The following is a 22,011-nucleotide window of genomic DNA, read 5'->3' as shown; positions in this document are numbered from 1 at the left end:
ATCTTATGGGAGAGACACCTCTAGTGAACTGTGGACCCCGGTCCAATTCTCTATACTGAAATACAATCTACTGCAATACTTGTTCTACTGTTTTCTGCAAACAATCATCTTCCACACAATACGGTTAATCCTTTGTTACAGCAAGCCGGTGAGATTGACAACCTCACTGTTTCGTTGGGGCAAAGTACTTTGGTTGTGTTGTGCAGGTTCCACGTTGGCGCCGGAATCCCTGGTGTTGCGCCGCACTACATCCCGCCGCCATCAACCTTCAACGTGCTTCTTGGCTCCTCCTGGTTCGATAAACCTTGGTTTCTTTCTGAGGGAAAACTTGTTGCTGTGCGCATCATACCTTCCTCTTGGGGTTCCCAACGAACGTGTGAGTTACACGCCATCAAGCTCTTTTTCTGGCGCCGTTGCCGGGGAGATCAAGACACGCTGCAAGGGGAGTCTCCACTTCCCAATCTCTTTACTTTGTTTTTGTCTTGCTTAGTTATATTTACTACTTTGTTTGCTGCACTAAATCAAAATACAAAAAAATTAGTTGCTAGTTTTACTTTATTTGCTATCTTGTTTGCTATATCAAAAACACAAAAAAATTAGTTGCTTGCATTTACTTTATCTAGTTTGCTTTACTTACTGTTGCTAAAATGGCTACCCCTAAAAATACTAAGTTGTGTGACTTCACAACCACAAATAATAATGATTTCTTATGCACACCTATTGCTCCACCTGCTACTACAGCAGAATTCTTTGAAATTAAACCTGCTTTACTGAATCTTGTTATGCGAGAGCAATTTTTTGGTGTTAGTTCTGATGATGCTGCTGCCCATCTTAATAATTTTGTTGAATTGTGTGAAATGCAAAAGTATAAGGATGTAGATGGTGACATTATAAAATTAAAATTGTTCCCTTTCTCATTAAGAGGAAGAGCTAAAGATTGGTTGCTATCTCTGCCTAAGAATAGTATTGATTCATGGACTAAATGCAAGGATGCTTTTATTGGTAGATATTATCCCCCTGCTAAAATTATATCTTTGAGGAGTAGCATAATGAATTTTAAACAATTAGATACTGAACATGTTGCACAAGCATGGGAAAGAATGAAATCTCTGGTTAAAAATTACCCAACCCATGGACTGACTACTTGGATGATCATCCAAACCTTCTATGCAGGACTAAATTTTTCTTCGCGGAACCTATTGGATTTAGCTGCTGGAGGTACCTTTATGTCCATCACTCTTGGTGAAGCAACAAAGCTTCTTGATAATATGATGATCAACTACTCTGAATGGCACACGGAAAGAGCTCCACAAGGTAAGAAGGTAAATTCTGTTGAAGAAACCTCTTCCTTGAGTGATAAGATTGATGCTATTATGTCTATGCTTGTGAATGATAGGACTAATGTTGATCCTAATAATGTTCCATTAGCTTCATTGGTTGCACAAGAAGAACATGTTGATGTAAACTTCATTAAAAATAATAATTTCAACAACAATGCTTACCGGAACAATTCTAGTAACAACTATAGGCCATATCCTTTTAATAATGGCAACGGCTATGGTAATTCTTATGGGAATTCTTACAACAATAATAGGAACACACCCCCTGGACTTGAAGCCATGCTTAAAGAATTTATTAGTACACAAACTGCTTTTAACAAATCTGTTGAAGAAAAGCTTGGGAAAATTGATATACTTGCTTCTAAAGTCGATAGTCTTGCTGCTGATGTTGATCTTTTGAAATCGAAAGTTATGCCTAATGAGAATCATCATAATAAAATTGTTATTACAGCAAATGCCATCCAAGTTAGAATTAATGAAAATATAAGATTGATGGCTGAACTGCGTGCTAGGTGGGATAGAGAAGAAAATGAAAAACTAGCTAAAGAGAAGAATGTAGCTAAAGTTTGGACTATTACCACGACTAGTAATGCTAATGCTACACATGTTGCTGCACCTCCTACTATTAATAATAAAAGAATTGGTGTTAGCAATGTTTCCACTTCTAATGCAAAGCGCGAGAAACTACTCCGAAACTCGCTAAAGCTGAAATCACTCGTGATAAAACTGCTGAAATTGTTTTCAACATTGGGGATGATGATCCCATTGCTTTAGATTATAATGGTTTGAATTTTGATGATTGCCACATCTCTTAAGTTATAAAGTTCTTACAAAAACTTGCTAAAAGTCCTAATGCTAGTGCTATAAATTTGGCTTTCACGCAACATATTACAAATGCTCTCATAAAAGCTAGAGAAGAGAAACTAGAGCGCGAAGCCCCTATTCCTAAAAAGCTAGAGGATGGTTGGGAGCCCATCATTAAGATGAAGGTTAAAGATTTTGATTGTAATGCTTTATGTGATCTTGGTGCAAGTATTTCTGTTATGCCTAAGAAAATTTATAATATGCTTGACTTGCCACCGCTGAAAAATTGTTATTTGGATGTTAATCTTGCTGATCATTCTACAAAGAAATCTTTGGGGAAAGTTGATAATGTTCGCATTACCGTTAACAATAACCTTGTCCCCGTTGATTTTGTTGTCTTGGATATTGAATGCAATGCATCTTGTCCCATTATATTGGGAAGACCTTTTCTTCGAACTGTTGGTGCTATCATTGATATGAAGGAAGGTAATATGAAATATCAATTTCCTCTCAAGAAAGGTATGGAACACTTCCCTAGAAAGAGAATGAAGTTACCTTTTGATTCTATTATTAGAACAAATTATGATGTTGACACTTCGTCTCTTGATAATACTTGATACACACTTTCTGCGCCTAGCTGAAAGGCGTTAAAGAAAAGCGCTTATGGGAGACAACCCATGTTTTTACCTACAGTACTTTGTTTTTATCTTGTGTCTTGGAAGTTGTTTACTACTGTAGCAACCTCTCCTTATCTTAGTTTAGTGTTTTGTTGTGCCAAGTAAAGTCGTTGATAGAAAAGTTCATACTAGATTTGGATTACTGCGCAGAAACAGATTTCTTTGCTGTCACAAATCTGGGCTGTTTTCTCTGTAGGTAACTCAGAAAATTATGCCAATTTACGTGAGTGATCCTCAGATATGTACGCAACTTTCATTCAATTTGAGCATTTTCATTTGAGCAAGTCTGGTGCCTCGATAAAATTTGTCAATACGAACTGTTCTGTTTTGACAGATTCTGCCTTTTATTTCGCATTGCCTCTTTTGCTATGTTGGATGAATTTCTTTGATCCATTAATGTCCAGTAGCTTTATGCAATGTCCAGAAGTGTTAAGAATGATTGTTTCACCTCTGAACATGTTAATTTTTATTGTCGCTAACCCTCTAATGAGTTGTTCTAAGTTTGGTGTGGAGGAAGTTTTCAAGGATCAAGAGAGGAGTATGATGCAACATGATCAAGGAGAGTGAAAGCTCTAAGCTTGGGGATGCCCCGGTGGTTCACCCCTGCATATTCTAAGAAGACTTAAGCGTCTAAGCTTGGGGATGCCCAAGGCATCCCCTTCTTCATCGACAACATTATCAGGTTCCTCCCCTGAAACTATATTTTTATTCCATCACATCTTATGTGCTTTTCTTGGAGCGTCGGTTTGTTTTTGTTTTTTGTTTTGTTTGAATAAAATGGATCCTAGCATTCACTTTATGGGAGAGAGACACGCTCCGCTGTAGTATATGGACAAGTATGTCCTTAGGCTCTACTCATAGTATTCATGGCGAAGTTTCTTCTTCGTTAAATTGTTATATGGTTGGAATTGGAAAATGATGCATGTAGTAAATTGCTATAATGTCTTGGGTAATGTGATACTTGGCAATTGTTGTGCTCATGTTTAAGCTCTTGCATCATATGCTTTGCACCCATTAATGAAGAAATACATAGAGCATGCTAAAATTTGGTTTGCATATTTGGTCTCTCTAAGGTCTAGATAATTTCTAGTATTGAGTTTGAACAACAAGGAAGACGGTGTAGAGTCTTATAATGTTTACAATATGTCTTTTATGTGAGTTTTGCTGCACCGGTTCATCCTTGTGTTTGTTTCAAATAGCCTTGCTAGCCTAAACCTTGTATCGAGAGGGATTACCTCTCATGCATACAAAATACTTGAGCCAACCACTATGCCATTTGTGTCCACCATACCTACCTACTACATGGTATTTTCCGCCATTCTAAAGTAAATTGCTTGAGTGCTACCTTTAAAATTCCATCATTCACCTTTGCAATATATAGCTCATGGGACAAATAGCTTAAAAACTATTGTGGTATTGAATATGTACGTATGCACTTTATCTCTTATTAAGTTGCTTGTTGTGCGATAACCATGTTCACTGGGGACGCCATCAACTATTCTTTGTTGAATTTCATGTGAGTTGCTATGCATGTTCGTCTTGTCTGAAGTAAGAGCGGTCTACCACCTTATGGTTAAGCATGCATATTGTTAGAGAAGAACATTGGGCCGCTAACTAAAGCCATGATCCATGGTGGAAGTTTCAGTTTTGGACATATATCCTCAATCTCATATGAGAAAATTATTAATTGTTGTTACATGCTTATGCATAAAAGAGGAGTCCATTATCTGTTGTCTATGTTGTCCCGGTATGGATGTCTAAGTTGAGAATAATCAATAGCGAGAAATCCAATGCGAGCTTTCTCCTTAGACCTTTGTACATGCGGCATAGAGGTACCCCTTTGTGACACTTGGTTAAAACATGTGTATTGTGATGATCCGGTAGTCCAAGCTAATTAGGACAAGGTGCGGGCACTATTAGTATACTATGCATGAGGCTTGCAACTTGTAAGATATAATTTACATGATACATATGCTTTATTACTACCGTTGACAAAATTGTTTCATGTTTTCAAAATCAAAGCTCTAGCACAAATATAGCAATCGATGACAAGGTATCAACTTGTCAATGCCTATGGATTGTAGGCTAGGGTTTAGTTGGAAGTAGAGGGTAAGTAGATCTCGAAGGTTTCAGCCGAAAAGTACTCGACGATTATGAAAACTAGGGTTTGTAGACAATGATCCGATCCTTACTTCGTCCCTCGACTCCCCCTTTATATAGGAGGTGGAGCCGAGGGATTCGTGCCATACAAGTTACAGAGTCCGGGACGGTTTCTAACTCATCCCGCCAGATTACAAATAACACTTCCTATTACAACTCTTAACTTTCCTTAATATATCTTGGGCTCCCGAATCTTCTTATTCTTCGGGTAGTGGGCCTCCAGTAAACCCCGGGTACTATCTTCGGCAGGCCCATTTGGGATGCCTATGTCAGTAGCCCCCGAGATTTTGCTTGAATCGTAGAATCAGGGAAAATCTCCACTGTTTATTTTTATTCGAAAGCTTTAACCTTTTTATATTTCCTCACATAAAATTCTATATTGTACAGGGATAATGGTAGTTGGGGCTAGTTCATCTGATGGATCAGGTACTAGTTAACTGCTCTAGTGGCAATCCGCAAAAACCTACTTCAAAATCACGTCCCTGGACATGATCTCGGGATACTGGTGTAAACTTCGACAGGTGCCGCTTAAGGTCTTACCATTCTGTCGAGTCCCAGTCAAATTTATCGGGTACCTACTGAAGGAGATATGCCCTAGAGGCAATAATAAAGTGGTTATTATTTATATCTTTATGTTTATGATAAATGTTTATATATCATGCTAGAATTGTATTAACCGAAACATTAGTACATGTGTGATATGTAGACAAACAAGAAGTCCCTAGTATGCCTCTTAAACTAGCTTGTTGATTAATGGATGATTAGTTTCATAATCATGAACATTGGATGTTATTAATAACAAGGTTATGTCATTGTGTGAATGATGTAATGGACACACCCAATTAAGCGTAGCATAAGATCTCGTCATTAAGTTATTTGCTATAAGCTTTCGATACATAGTTACCTAGTCCTTATGACCATGAGATCATGTAAATCACTTATACCGGAAAGGTACTTTGATTACACCAAACACCACTGCGTAAATGGGTGGCTATAAAGGTGGGATTAAGTATCCGGAAAGTATGAGTTGAGGCATATGGATCAACAGTGGGATTTGTCCATCCCGATGACGGATAGATATACTACGGGCCCTCTCGGTGGAATGTCGTCGATGTCTTGCAAGCATATGAATGAGTTCATAAGAGACCACATACCACGGTACGAGTAAAGAGTACTTGTCAGGAGACGAGGTTGAACAAGGTATAGAGTGATACCGAAGATCAAACCTCGGACAAGTAAAATATCGCGAGACAAAGGGAATTGGTAATGTATGTGTATGGTTCATTCGATCACTAAAGTCATCGTTGAATATGTGGGAGCCATTATGGATCTCCAGATCCCGCTATTGGTTATTGGTCGGAGTGAGTACTCAACCATGTCCGCATAGTTCTCGAACCGTAGGGTGACACACTTAAAGTTGGATGTTGAAATGGTAGCACTTGAATTATGGAATGGAGTTCGAATATTTGTTCGGAGTCCGGATGAGATCCGGACATCACGAGGAGTTCCGAATGGTCCGGAGAATAAGATTCATATATAGGATGTCATTTTATGTGAAAAAAAATGTCGCGGAAGGTTCTATGGAAGGTTCTAGAAGGTTCTAGAAAAGTCCGGAAGAAACCACCAAGGAAGGTGGAGTCCACATGGGACTCCACCTCCATGGCCGGCCAGCCCTAGGTGGGGAGGAGTCCCAAGTGGACTCCCCCATAGGGGGCCGGCCACCCCCCACATGGGAGGTGGAAATCCCACCTTTTGGTGGGAGTCCTAGTTGGGCTAGGTTTCCCCCTCTCATGGAAGGTTTTTTGTTCGGGTCTTATTCGAAGACTTGGACACCAACACTTGGGGATCCACCTATATAATGAGGGGCCAAGGGAGGGGGCCGGCCACCCCAAGACCACAAGCTGGCCGCCCCCCTTGAGTGGCCGGCCACCCCCTCCCAAACCCTAGCCGCCCCCTTCTCCTCCATATAGCCCGCGTAGCTTAGCGAAGCTCCGCCGGACTTCTTCACCGCCACCGACACCACGCCGTCGTGCTGTCGGATTCAAGAGGAGCTACTACTTCCGCTGCCCGCTGGAACGGGGAGGTGGACGTCGTCTTCATCAACAACCGAACGTGTGACCGAGTACGGAGGTGCTGCCCGTTCGTGGCGCCGGAACCGATCGTGATCAAGATCTTCTACGCGCTTTTGCAAGCGGCAAGTGATCGTCTACCGCAGCAACAAGAGCCTCATCTTGTAGGCTTTGGAATCTCTTCAAGGGTGAGACTCGATACCCCTCGTTGCTACCGTCTTCTAGATTGCATCTTGGCTTGGATTGCGTGTTCGCGGTAGGAAAATTTTTGTTTTCTATGCAACGTTATCCTACAGTGGTATCAGAGCCAGGTCTATGCATAGATGGTTGCACGAGTAGAACACAATGGTTTGTGGGCGTTGATGCTCTTGTTATCTTTAGTTTGAGTACTTTGCATCTTTGTGGCATAGTGGGATGAAGCGGCTCGGACTAACTTTACATGACCGCGTTCATGAGACTTGTTCCTCGTTCGACATGCAACTTGTATTGCATAAGAGGCTTTGCGGGTGTCTGTCTCTCCTACTATAGTAAAGATTCAATTTACTCTTCTATTGAAAACATTAGTATCAACGTTGTGGTTCATGTTCGTAGGTAGATTAGATCTCTCTCGAAAACCCTAAACCACGTAAAATATGCAAACCAAATTAGAGACGTCTAACTTGTTTTTGCAGGGTTTGGTGATGTGATATGGCCATAATGTGATGATGAATATGTATGAGATGATCATTATTGTATTGTGGCAACCGGCAGGAGCCTTATGGTTGTCTTTAAATTTCATGTTGAGTAGTATTTCAAAGTAGTTGTAATAGTTGCTACATGGAGGACAATCATGAAGACGGCGCCATTGACCTTGGTGCTACGCCGACGATGATGGAGATCATGCCCGAAGATGATGGAGATCATGTCCGTGCTTTGGAGATGAAGATCAAAGGCGCAAAGACAAAAGGGCCATATCATATCACATATGAACTGCATGTGATGTTAATCCTTTTATGCATCTTATTTTGCTTAGATCGCGACGGTAGCATTATAAGATGATCCCTCACTAAAATCTCAAGATAATAAAGTGTTCATCCTTAGTAGCACCGTTGCCAAGACTTGTCGTTTCGAAGCATCTCGTGATGATCGGGTGTGATAGAATCAACAAGTGCATACAACGGGTGCAAGACAGTTTTGCACATGCGGATACTAAGGTGGCCTTGACGAGCCTAGCATGTACAGACATGGTCTCGGAACACGTGATACCGAAAGGTAGAGCATGAATCATATGGTTGATATGATGAACACTTTGAGTGTTCGCCATTGAAATCACACCTTGTCTCGTGATGATCGGACAAAGGTGCGGTGGATTTGGTTCATGTGATCACTAAGACAATGCGAGGGATATTGTTTTGAGTGGGAGTTCACCTAGGGTTTTAATTATGTTGAATTAAAATTTGAACTCAATTTGTCATAAACTTAGTCTAAACTATTGCAAATATATGTTGTAGAGATGGCGTCCCCAATCAATTTTAATCAGTTCCTAGAGAAAGAGAAACTTAAGAGCAACGGTAGCAACTTCACCGACTGGTTCCGTCATGTGAGGATCTTCCTCTCTGGCGGAAATCTGCAATTTGTGCTTGATGCACCGCTAGGTGACCCTCCTGCAGAAGATGAATCCGATGAAGTAAAAGTTGTTTACGCAACTCGGAAAACTTGGTACTCTCAAGTTCAGTGTGCCATCCTGTGCAGTCTGGAATCCGATCTTCAAAAACGTTTTGAGCACCATGATCCTCATGAGTTGATGAATGAGCTGAAAGCTATATTCGAGACTCATGCGGCAGTGGAATGCTATGAAGCATCGAAACATTTCTTCAGCTGTATGATGGAAGAAGGCAGCTCCGTTAGTGAGCACATGCTCGCCATGACCGGGCATGCGAAGAAACTCGGTGACTTGGGAATAGTGATTCCTAACAGGCGGGGATTAATCGTGTCCTTCAATCACTGCCACCAAGTTACAAGAACTTTGTGATGAACTACAATATGCAGAACATGAACAAGGAGTTACCTGAACTCTTTGGCATGCTAAAAGCTGCTGAGATTGAGATCAAGAAAGAGCACCAAGTGTTGATGGTCAACAAGACCACCAGTTTCAAGAAACAGGGCAAGTCTAAGGGAAAATTCAAGAAGGGTGGCAAGAAAGCTGCCACGCCTCCTATGAAACCTAAGAACGGCCCTAAGCCTGATGCTGAGTGCTATTACTGCAAGGAAAAGGGACACTGGAAGCGTAATTGCTCCAAGTATCTGGCTGATCTAAAGAGCGGCCTTGTCAAGAAGAAGAAAGAAGGTATATCTGATATACATGTTATAGATGTTTATCTCACTGGTTCTCGTTCTAGTACCTGGGTATTTGATACTGGTTCGGTTGCTCATATTTGTAACTCGAAACAGGAACTAAAGAATAAACGAAGACTACTGAAAGATGAAGTGACGATGCGCGTTGGAAATGGATCCAAAGTCGATGTGATCGCTGTCGGCACACTTCCTCTACATCTACCTTCGGGATTAGTTTTAAGCCTAAATAATTGCTATTTTGTACCTGCGTTGAGCATGAACATTATAGCTGGATCTTGTTTAATGCAAGACGGTTATTCATTCAAGTCTGAGAATAATGGTCGTTCTATTTTTATGAATAATATCTTTTATGGTCGAGCACCACAAAAGAATGGCTTATTTCTATTAGATCTCGATAGTAGTGATACGCATATACATAACATTGATGCTAAGCGAATTAAACTTAATGATAATTCTACTTATATGTGGCACTGTCGTCTTGGTCATATTGGAGTGAAACGCATGAAGAAACTCCATACTGATGGATTACTTGAATCACTTGACTTTGAGTCACTTGATAGATGCGAAGCATGTCTAATGGGAAAAATAACAAAGACTCCATTTTCTGGTATGATGGAGCGAGCTACTGACTTATTAGAAATCATACATACCGATGTATGTGGACCAATGAGCGTAGCATCGCGCGGTGGTTATCGTTATGTTCTAACCTTCACAGATGATCTGAGTAGATATGGGTATATCTATTTCATGAAACATAAATCCGAAACTTTCGAGAAGTTTAAGGAATTTCAAAGTGAAGTAGAAAATCAACGTAACAAGAAGATCAAATTTCTACGATCTGATCGTGGAGGTGAATATCTGAGTTATGAGTTTGGCATGCATTTAAAGAAATGCGGAATACTTTCACAATTGACACCGCCGGGAACACCTCAACGAAACGGTGTGTCCGAACGTCGTAATCGAACTCTCTTAGATATGGTTCGTAGTATGATGTCTCTTACTGATTTGCCGTTATCATTTTGGAGTTATGCATTAGAGACAGCCGCATTCACTTTAAATAGAGCACCATCAAAATCCGTAGAAACGACACCGTATGAATTATGGTTTAATAAGAAACCTAAGCTGTCGTTCCTGAAAGTTTGGGGTTGCGAAGCCTATGTAAAGAAGTTACAACCGGACAAGCTAGAACCCAAAGCGGAGAAATGCGTCTTCATAGGATACCCTAAGGAAACTATAGGGTACACTTTCTATCACAGATCCGAAGGCAAAATTTTTGTTGCTAAGAACGGAACCTTTCTTGAGAAAGAATTTCTCACTAAAGAAGTGACTGGAAGAAAAGTAGAACTTCGATGAGATTGATGAATCTATACTCATTGATCGGAGTAGCCTTGATACGGAAGTTGTACTGCATACAGCCTACACCGGCAACAGAGGGAAGCTAATGATAATGATCATGAAACTTCGAACGAGGAAACTATCGAACCTCGCAGATCGACAAGGGAACGTGCCACTCTGATTGGTATGATCCTTGTCTAAATGTCATGATTGTGGATAACAATGATGAGGACCCCGCGACGTATGAAGAAGCGATGATGAGCCCAGATTCCAACAAATGGCAAGAAGCCATGAAATCCGAAATGGGATCCATGTATGATAACAAAGTATGGACTTTGGTAGACTTACCTGATAGCCGAAAGGCTGTCGAGAATAAATGGATCTTCAAGAGAAAAAGCAGATGCGATGGTAATATTACTCGTCTATAAAGCTCGACTTGTCGCAAAGGGTTTCCGACAAATTCAAGGAGTTGACTACGATGAGACTTTCTCACCTGTAGCGAAGCTAAAATCTGTGAGGATTTTGTTAGCAATAGCTGCATTTATCGATTATGAGATTTGGCAGATGGATGTCAAAACGGCGTTCCTTAATGGAGACATTGAGGAAGAGTTGTATATGGTACAACCCAAAGGTTTTGTCGATCCTAAAAATGCTGACAAAGTATGCAAACTTCAGCGTTCAATCTATGGACTGAAGCAAGCATCAAGAAGTTGGAACCGACGCTTTGATAAGGTGATCAAAGACTTCGGGTTTATACAGTGTCATGGAGAGGCCTGTATTTACAAGAAAGTGAGTGGGAGCTCTGTAGCATTCCTGATATTATATGTAGATGACATATTATTGATCGGGAATGATATAGAACTATTAAGCAGTGTTAAAGGTTATTTGAATAATAGTTTTTCAATGAAAGACCTTGGTGAAGCATCGTATATATTAGGCATCAAGATTTATAGAGATAGATCAAGACGCCTAATTGGGCTATCACAGAGTACATATCTGGACAAGATTCTAAAGAAGTTTAGAATGGACGAAAGTAAGAAAGGGTTCTTACCTATGTTACCAGGCAAGGTATTGAGTAAGACTCAAGGACCGGCTACGGCAGAAGAAAGAGAAAGGATGAGTAATATCCCCTATGCCTCGGCGATGGGATCTATCATGTATGCCATGCTATGTACTAGACCGGATATAGCACATGCTGTTAGTTTGACTAGCATATATCAAAGTGATCCAGGAATGGAACACTGGACAGCGGTCAAGAATATCCTGAAGTACTTGAAAAGAACTAAGGATATGTTTCTTTGTTATGGAGGTGACCAAGAGCTCGTTGTAAACGGTTACACAGATGCAAGTTGGAACACTGATCCTGATGACTCTAAGTCACAATCTGGGTACGTGTTTATATTGAATGGTGCTGCAGTAAGCTGGGCAAGCTCGAAGCAGTGCACGGTGGCGAAGTCTTCAACAGAATCAGAGTACATAGCGGCTTCAGAGGCTTCATCAGAAGCGGTATGGATGAAGAGGTTCATTGTAGAGCTCGGTGTGGTTCCTAGTGCATTGGACCCATTAATCATTTACTGTGATAACATGGGTGCCATCGCCAATGCACAAGAGCCAAGGTCACACAAGAGGCTGAAGCATATCAAGCTACGTTACCACTCGATTCGCGAGTACATCGAAGATGGAGAAGTAAAGATTTGCAAAGTACACACTGATCTGAATGTAGCAGATCCGTTGACTAAAGCTCTCCCTAGGGCAAAGCATGACCAACACCAGAATGCCATGGGTGTTAGGTATATTACAATGTAATCTAGATTATTGACTCTAGTGCAAGTGGGAGATCAAGGAGATATGCCCTAGAGGCAATAATAAAGTGGTTATTATTTATATCTTTATGTTTATGATAAATGTTTATATATCATGCTAGAATTGTATTAACCGAAACATTAGTACATGTGTGATATGTAGACAAACAAGAAGTCCCTAGTATGCCTCTTAAACTAGCTTGTTGATTAATGGATGATTAGTTTCATAATCATGAACATTGGATGTTATTAATAACAAGGTTATGTCATTGTGTGAATGATGTAATGGACACACCCAATTAAGCGTAGCATAAGATCTCGTCATTAAGTTATTTGCTATAAGCTTTCGATACATAGTTACCTAGTCCTTATGACCATGAGATCATGTAAATCACTTATACCGGAAAGGTACTTTGATTACACCAAACACCACTGCGTAAATGGGTGGCTATAAAGGTGGGATTAAGTATCCGGAAAGTATGAGTTGAGGCATATGGATCAACAGTGGGATTTGTCCATCCCGATGACGGATAGATATACTCTGGGCCCTCTCGGTGGAATGTCGTCTGATGTCTTGCAAGCATATGAATGAGTTCATAAGAGACCACATACCATGGTACGAGTAAAGAGTACTTGTCAGGAGACGAGGTTGAACAAGGTATAGAGTGATACCGAAGATCAAACCTCGGACAAGTAAAATATCGCGAGACAAAGGGAATTGGTAATGTATGTGTATGGTTCATTCGATCACTAAAGTCATCGTTGAATATGTGGGAGCCATTATGGATCTCCAGATCCCGCTATTGGTTATTGGTCGGAGTGAGTACTCAACCATGTCCGCATAGTTCTCGAACCGTAGGGTGACACACTTAAAGTTGGATGTTGAAATGGTAGCACTTGAATTATGGAATGGAGTTCGAATATTTGTTCGGAGTCCCGGATGAGATCCCGGACATCACGAGGAGTTCCGGAATGGTCCGGAGAATAAGATTCATATATAGGATGTCATTTTATGTGAAAAAAAATGTCGCGGAAGGTTCTATGGAAGGTTCTAGAAGGTTCTAGAAAAGTCCGGAAGAAACCACCAAGGAAGGTGGAGTCCACATGGGACTCCACCTCCATGGCCGGCCAGCCCTAGGTGGGGAGGAGTCCCAAGTGGACTCCCCCATAGGGGGCCGGCCACCCCCCACATGGGAGGTGGAAATCCCACCTTTTGGTGGGAGTCCTAGTTGGGCTAGGTTTCCCCCTCTCATGGAAGGTTTTTTGTTCGGGTCTTATTCGAAGACTTGGACACCAACACTTGGGGATCCACCTATATAATGAGGGGCCAAGGGAGGGGGCCGGCCACCCCAAGACCACAAGCTGGCCGCCCCCCTTGAGTGGCCGGCCACCCCCTCCCAAACCCTAGCCGCCCCCTTCTCCTCCATATAGCCCGCGTAGCTTAGCGAAGCTCCGCCGGACTTCTTCACCGCCACCGACACCACGCCGTCGTGCTGTCGGATTCAAGAGGAGCTACTACTTCCGCTGCCCGCTGGAACGGGGAGGTGGACGTCGTCTTCATCAACAACCGAACGTGTGACCGAGTACGGAGGTGCTGCCCGTTCGTGGCGCCGGAACCGATCGTGATCAAGATCTTCTACGCGCTTTTGCAAGCGGCAAGTGATCGTCTACCGCAGCAACAAGAGCCTCATCTTGTAGGCTTTGGAATCTCTTCAAGGGTGAGACTCGATACCCCCTCGTTGCTACCGTCTTCTAGATTGCATCTTGGCTTGGATTGCGTGTTCGCGGTAGGAAAATTTTTGTTTTCTATGCAACGTTATCCTACACCTAACGCGTCCGTTAGGATTTTTCTTCGTATCTGCTGATACGGATAAAAGTAGCAGAGCGCAGTCTTTGGCGATGCCACGCCCAGCAGAACGGATCTGGGGTCTTACCTTCGCAAATTTGCGGCATTCAGAAATTGATCGCAACTTCGGCATTCTGAGAATATATTGTCGAGTGCTTTTCCGGCTGTTGGAATAGCACATTTTATCGAGTCAAATATGACTTATATTGCTCTCCCGATGGGAGTATATGTAGAGTTAATTATAACTCGAAATATACTCTCTTGCTTTTCTATCTTTTCCTTTGTTAATTTCATCGGGCACGCGAACAGCGTTCCTGATGGGAGTAGCTGACAAGGTATCAACTTGTCAATGCCTATGGATTGTAGGCTAGGGTTTAGTTGGAAGTAGAGGGTAAGTAGATCTCGAAGGTTTCAGCCGAAAAGTACTCGACGATTATGAAAACTAGGGTTTGTAGACAATGATTCGATTATTTCTTCGTCCCTCGGCTCCCCCTTTATATAGGAGGTGGAGCCGAGGGATTCGTGCTATACAAGTTACAGAGTCCGGGACGGTTTCTAACTCATCCCGCCAGATTACAAATAACACTTCCTATTACAACTCTTGACTTTCCTTGGTATATCTTGGGCTGCCGAATCTTCTTATTCTTCGGGTAGTGGGCCTTCAGTAAACCCCGGGTACTATCTTCGGCAGGCCCATTTGGGATGCCTATGTCAGTAGCCCCCGAGATTTTGCTTGAATCGTAGAATCAGGGAAAATCTCCACTGTTTATTTTTACTCGAAAGCTTTAACTTTTTTTTATATTTCTTCACATAAAATTCTATATTGTACAGGGATAATGGTAGTTGGGGCTAGTTCATCTGACGGATCAGGTACTAGTTAACTGCTCTAGTGGCAATCCGCAAAAACCTACTTCAAAATCACGTCCCTGGACATGATTTCGGGATACTGGTGTAAACTTCGACAGGTGCCGCTTAAGGTCTTACCATTCTGTCGAGTCCCAGTCAAATTTATCGGGTACCTAACGCGTCCGTTAGGATTTTTCTTTGTATCTGTTGATACGGATAAAAGTAGCAGAGCGCAGTCTTCGGCGATGCCACGCCCAGCAGAACGGATCTGGGGTCTTACCTTCGCAAATTTGCGGCATTCAGAAATTGATCGCAACTTCGGCGTTCTGAGAATATATTGTCGAGTGCTTTTCCGGCTATTGGAATGGCACATTTTATCGAGTCAAATATGACTTATATTGCTCTCCCGATGGGAGTATATGTAGAGTTAATTATAACTCGAAATATACTCTCTTGCTTTTCTATTTTTCCTTTGTTAATTCCATCGGGCACGCGAACAGCGTTCCCGATGGGAGTAGCCCCCGAGGCTACAACCAAGAACTTGTGCTTGGTTGTAGGCTCAACATTTTAGTCCACCTTGTCGCTATATTGTCATTATTTCCCAATATGATATCTTTCTTCTTCTTTTTTTTTTTATCTCTCGGGTGCGCGAACAGCGCTCCCGATGGGAGTAGCCCCCGAGGCTACAGCCAAGGACTTGTGCTTGGTTGTAGGCTCCCGCAATTTCTATATTGCCATACTCGAAATTTTACTTTTTGTCGAAGTAGCCTCCGAGCTTCTTTATTGAGTACTATTTTGTATTTTTACTGACTCACGAGGTATTTTAATACCAAGGCAAGGTTTTTTCTTTTTTGATGAACTATATTGAAATTTGTCGGAGCGAAGACTTTGAACATGTCGATAAAGAGAAAGGTATATTGACACTATCTTTATTATATTGCAGCACCGCGAGCCCGCCTCATTAAAAACCTTCTCCGGCCCCACTCGGTGCCCCGAAAAAGGAAAAGAGTGCGTCTGAAAACTCGCGGGCGTTTCAGTACATTGAAGTTTTACAAGGACTATATTTCGACTCTAGGCGTAGAACCGCCTGAGTTGTGCCACGTTCCAGGGGTTTGGCTCCTCCACCCCTGTCTTCTTGTCCTTTATCCTGTATGCTCCTCCTCCGATTACTTCCGTGACAATGTAAGGGCCAAGCCATGGTGACTCGAGTTTTTCATGACTTTTTTGCGTGAGCCGAAGAACTAGGTCTCCCACCTGAAAAGATCTTGGCCGCAAACGTCGACTGTGGTAATTCTTCAAGTCCTGTTGGTGTTTGGTTACCCGAGATAATACTTCGTCTCGAGCTTCATCAAGTGCGTCGACGTCGTCTTCTAGCGCTTTTCTCGACACTTCTTCGTCATATTCGACGACGCGTGGAGAGTTGTGCTCTATCTCGATTGGTAGTATCGCTTCGCTCCATGAACCAAGAAAAACGGAGTTTCCTGTGTTGCTGTGTTTGGTGTTGTTCGGATGCTCCACAACACACTTGGTAATTCTTCTGGCCAGGTATGCCGAGCTTTTTCCAGTGGTCCTAACAAGCGTTTCTTGATGCCATTGCAGATGATGCCATTGGCTTTCTCGACTTGCCCATTGGTTTGAGGATGTGCAACTGACGCAAAGTGCAACTTGATACCCACCTCTTCGCAATAATCCTTGAATTCGTGGGATGTGAAGTTACTGCCGTTGTACGTGACGATCTTGTGGGGGCACTCCAAATCTGAAAACGAGGCCTTTTATGAATTTTACTGCGGATGCTCCGTCTGGTGAATTTATCGGCTTCGCTTCTATCCACTTTGTAAATTTGTCGACAGCTACTAGCATATACTCCTTTCCTCCTGGCCAGGATTTGTGTAACTTGCCCACCATATCAAGTCCCCATTGAGCAAAGGGCCATGACAATGGTATTGGTGCTAGCTCTGCTGCTGGAGAATGAGGTTTTGCGGCGAACCTTTGACACGCGTCGCAAGTTCTTACTATGTCCTTGGCGTCCTCGATTGCTGTCAACCAGTAGAATCCTGCCCGAAAAACCTTGGCTGCAATAGCTCGACTACTTGCGTGGTGGCCACATTCGTGTACATCCTTCAGAATTATTCTTCCTTCTTCGGGTGTGACACACCTTTGCAAGATGCCTGAAATACTTCGTTTATATAATTCTCCTTTGACCACCGTGAAAGCTTTGGAGCGTCGAATTACTCGCCTTGCCTCAACTGGATCGTCGGGTATTTCTTTCCTGAGGATGTATGATATGTACGGCTGCATCCACGGTATCTGTATCACCATGACCAGGTCCTGATCTTCTTCTTCTTCCTCTTGCTTTTCCTTGGTAGCCCCCGAGGATTTCTTCTCCTTCTTTTTTGATTTTGTCGACTTAGTGGATCTTTCTGTTATCTCTTCCCAGAATACACCTGGCGGGACTGCAAGGCATTGCGACCCGATGTTTGCAAGAACGTCGGCTTCGTCGTTGCTCAATCTACTAATATGATTTACTTCGCATCCATCGAACAACTTCTCGAGCTCGTTGTACACCTCCTTGTATGCCATCATGCTATCATTGACTGCGTCACATTGGTTCATAACTTGCTGAGCCACCAACTGTGAGTCGCCAAAGATTTTTAGTCGAGTTGCACCGCAGGCTTTCGCCATCTTCATCCCGTGTATGAGAGCCTCATATTCTGCTTCATTGTTAGATGCGTTAGGGAACGTCATCCGAAGGATGTACTTCAACTTGTCGCCTTCAGGTGATATGAGTACTACTCTGCGCTGACCCCTTCTAGTCTCTTGGACCCATCAAAGTTCATGGTCCAGGTTCTCGATAAGTCTGGGGTCTGTGTTTTGCAACTCCATCCACTCTGCGATGAAGTCCGGCAGTATTTGCGACTTGATTGCTTTTCTTTTTCATACGTGATGTCCCGAGGGAAAGTTCTATTCCACAAAGGGAGACACGACCCGTAGCTTCTGGGTTATTCAATATATTTGACAAGGGAGCTTCATTGACCACTATGATCGGGTGTGCCGAAAAATAGTGGCGTAATTTTCGTGCTGTTGTGAACACTCCATATGCTATCTTTTGGTACTGAGGGTACCTTTGTTTTGAGGGTGATAAAACTTCGCTAACGAAGTATACTGGCCTTTGCACGCCGTGGAGTTTTCCTTCTTCTTCTCTTTCGACAACTAGCACCGTGCTCACCACTTGGGGCGTGGCTGCGATATACAGCAGGAGAGGTTCCCTTTCTTTTGGCGCCACCAAAATTGGTGGTGTCGAGATTGTGCGCTTTAAATCCTCGAGAGCTCTGTCGGCTTCTTCGTTCCATTGGAATTTATCTCCTTGCTTTATCAGAGCGTAGAATGGTAACGCTTTTTCACCCAGCCTAGCGACGAATCTGCTCAAAGCTGCGACTCGCTTGATTAGCTGTTGTATTTCTTTCAACTTTGTTGGCTTCCTCATTGTTACGATAGCTTGTATTTTATCGGGATTTGCTTCGATCCCTCTTGCTGAAACTAGAAACCCCGAAGTTCTCCTATTTGGGGACGCCGAAAGAACATTTCGTCGGGTTCGATTTGAGGCAGAACTTATCAAGGTTGTCGAAGGTTTCCTTGAGATCCTCGATCAGCGTTGCCCCCTTTTTTGATGTTATGACGACATCATCGATGTATACTTGCACGTTCTTCCCAATCGTGTCGCCAAACACTTCGCATCATCCTCTGATATGTTGCTCCCGCATTTTTTAGACCAAAGGGCATTGTTCTATAGCAAAACACGCCGTAAGGTGTAATAAACGCGGTCTTTACTTCATCTTCTTCTTTCAATCTGATCTGGTTATAACCAGAATATGCATCCAGGAAGGAAAGACGTTCACATCCAGCCGTGGAGTCGATAATTTGATCAATCCTCGGGAGGGGAAAGTGATCCTTTGGACAATGTTTATTGAGACACGTAAAGTCGACGCACATGCGAAGGACCTTAGTGTTTTTTTTCGGCACCAAAGACAGGATTTGCTACCCATGTGGCTTACGTGAATATCTCTTTGATAAAACCAGCTTCTTGTAGTCGATTGATTGACAGCATGGCTTTGCGGTTTGGTTCAAAAACGCCGCAAAGGTTGTTTGATTGGTCTCGCTAGTGGATCCAAGTTTAGGTGGTGCTCGGCAAGTTCCACAGGTACTCCTGGCATGTCAGCTGGACACCATGCGAAGATTTTCCGGTGCTCACGGAGGAACTCAACGAGCGCGCTTTCCTATGCGATATCCATGTCGTTTGCGATAGATGTCGTCTTTTTCGGTCTGTCGGGTGAATCTGCACCTCTTTTGAATTTTTCTCGATGCGAAAGTTGATTCTTTGTTTGGCCTTCCAACGTCCGGCGATGCGTCGTAATCAGTCATGCTTTTTGACGCCAAGTACTCAGCTTGCATCCCGAAGGTTTCGACAACCGGTGAAAATCCTTGTCGCACTTATCGGCTAAGGCAAAGCTTCCTTTGATCGTGATTGGTCCCTTTGGTCCAGGCATCCTCCACAACAGGTATGTATAGTGTGGCACCGCCATAAATCTAGCATATGCTGGTCGTCCCAACAGAGCGTGGTATTGCGACGGAAAATCCACGACTTCAAATTCGAGCCTCTCGATTCTATAATTTTCTCGGGTCCCAAAGCGAACGTCGAGATTGATCTTTCCCAATGGATAACTTGGTTTCTCCGGTGTGATGCCGTGGAACCTTGTGTCTGTTGGTTTCAAGTTTACTAAGGATATGTTCATCTTCCTCAATGTATCCGCATACATAAGGTTTAAGCTCTTTGCCGCCGTCTATGAACACTCGAGAGACATCAAATCCCGCGATAGCTGGGCGAGAATAAGTCTTGGCCCCGATCGAGGAACTTGCTGCGGATGATCTGCTATTGTGAAGCCGATATCTTGTCCTGACCAATTAAGGTACTCAACTGTTGGTGGAGGCATTTTCTCTGCCATAAACACCTGTCGTGAGATTACTTTTTGAGCTCTATTGGACGGCCTTCCTTTACGAATCATCGACCTTGCTCCGTTGGAGTTAGGATCAACATAAGGTGGTGGTGGAGGTGCTGCCGCTATTCGAGCCGATGCCGATTGTCGTCTGTAATCGCGGGAGGAGGCGGCAAGTGAATCTCGCTTCGGGTTCTCGAGGATTTCTCTCGTGCTGCCCGCGCATTAGCGTTCTCTGCATACCGCAACATTGCTTGAAAATTTCGACGGTCTTTTCGCAAGTGCCCTGACTGTCTTTTACCGTTGCTGTCGAGGAAAAAGTGCATCTGGCCCGGTCCATTCATCATCTCTTCAGGGGACACGAAAGGCCTTGGGAACCTAGGCCCGCTATTTTGCCTGTTGCGCGAATCATCCCTGTTATCACCTCGCTGTTCATTGCTTCTCCGGTAATCATCTCTATTGCTTCCTCCTGTATTTGTCCGAAATCCTGCCGAAATTTGTCTGGAGCGTCGTAGTTACGAGTGCTGCCGAGGAAATCTTCGCCTCGGTTGATAGTTTCGACCACGGTCCTCCTACGGCGACTGTGCCGTTTGTTGTGGACAGCGTCTTCTCCATCTGCCCATTTATTTGCTATCTCCATTAACGCGGATCTTGTCTTTGGATTGGTCCTTCCCAAGTCCTCGACAAAATCTCCACGCGACTCCTGCGACAAACGCATCTATTGCTCTCTCGTCGGATATATTTTCTGCCGAGTTTTTGATGATATTCCACCTTTGGATGTACTTTCTCATTGGCTCATCGGCTTTTGTCGACATGCTCTCAACTCCTCTAACGACGCGGGTTTTTTGCACGTGGATGCGAAGTTCTTGACGAACACATCCTCGAAACTTTCCCGGTGTCGATGGATCTGGAGCGAGTTTCTTTATCCAAGATCGTGCGGCTCCACTTAAATGTACCTGGATGCTTTGCATAGAGTTTGTTGCCCTGGTTCCTCTGTCGGCTTCACCGTCTCCGGATAGTCGACTAGCCAATCCTCTGGTTCTTGGAGGCCGTCGAACTTTTTGAAATTATCGGGTAACTTGAATCTGAGGGGACTCGAGTTTTTCGGACTCTCCTCGTGAAGCATGGTAAGCCGCACATATCCTCGTCATTAAGTTACGAGATTGCCGATGATCCCTTCTGCTTTGCCGCGCTCGTCGACCCTTGCTTGTGCTTCTTGTGTCTCTTGCTCCACTTGGTCCTTCAGTCTTTGCCGGCTGTTCTTCTGCTGCAGGTCGTGGACTATTTTGCCTTGCCGCTCCTTCGGGAGGCGTTGATACAAACGCTGTGCCCATAGCTCCAACTCCTGCTACCGCCATATTGTACAGTGTTTCCCTTGGATCACCTGGAGGTGGTTTAGATGCAAGGATAAAAGCATGTGTTGCCATATACCCAGCCTCTGGTGTCTTAGGGATGATGTTTCCTCTTGTATCTATCGACATAAAGGACATGTCGAGGTTTTGGACCAAGTGCTCTCTTTACGCCGGGTATGTGTTGCAGCCTTGATCTTGCTCTGTTCGCGCCTCCCGGTGGCTATCACCCGTAGTTCTAGATTGTCGACTTAGATCTGCCCTTCTCTGCCGGATGCGAAGCTGCCTCCTTTCTCTGTTCAACTCATTGTCTGTTTTTCCAATTCCCTGGCAGCTCGTGCGAGCCTATATTGATATGCTTGTAATTCCTCTGGTGTGGCCGTGGTAGCCATTGGTTCTGTACCGTTCATAGCTCTCGCGGCTCTGTCCCACGCTGCTTGCGAAAGTTGAACTCTATC

The sequence above is a fragment of the Lolium perenne genome, chromosome 2 (assembly GCF_019359855.2).
Source record: "Lolium perenne isolate Kyuss_39 chromosome 2, Kyuss_2.0, whole genome shotgun sequence".
Taxonomy (NCBI): domain Eukaryota; kingdom Viridiplantae; phylum Streptophyta; class Magnoliopsida; order Poales; family Poaceae; genus Lolium; species Lolium perenne.
This window is presented reverse-complemented; position numbering follows the sequence as displayed.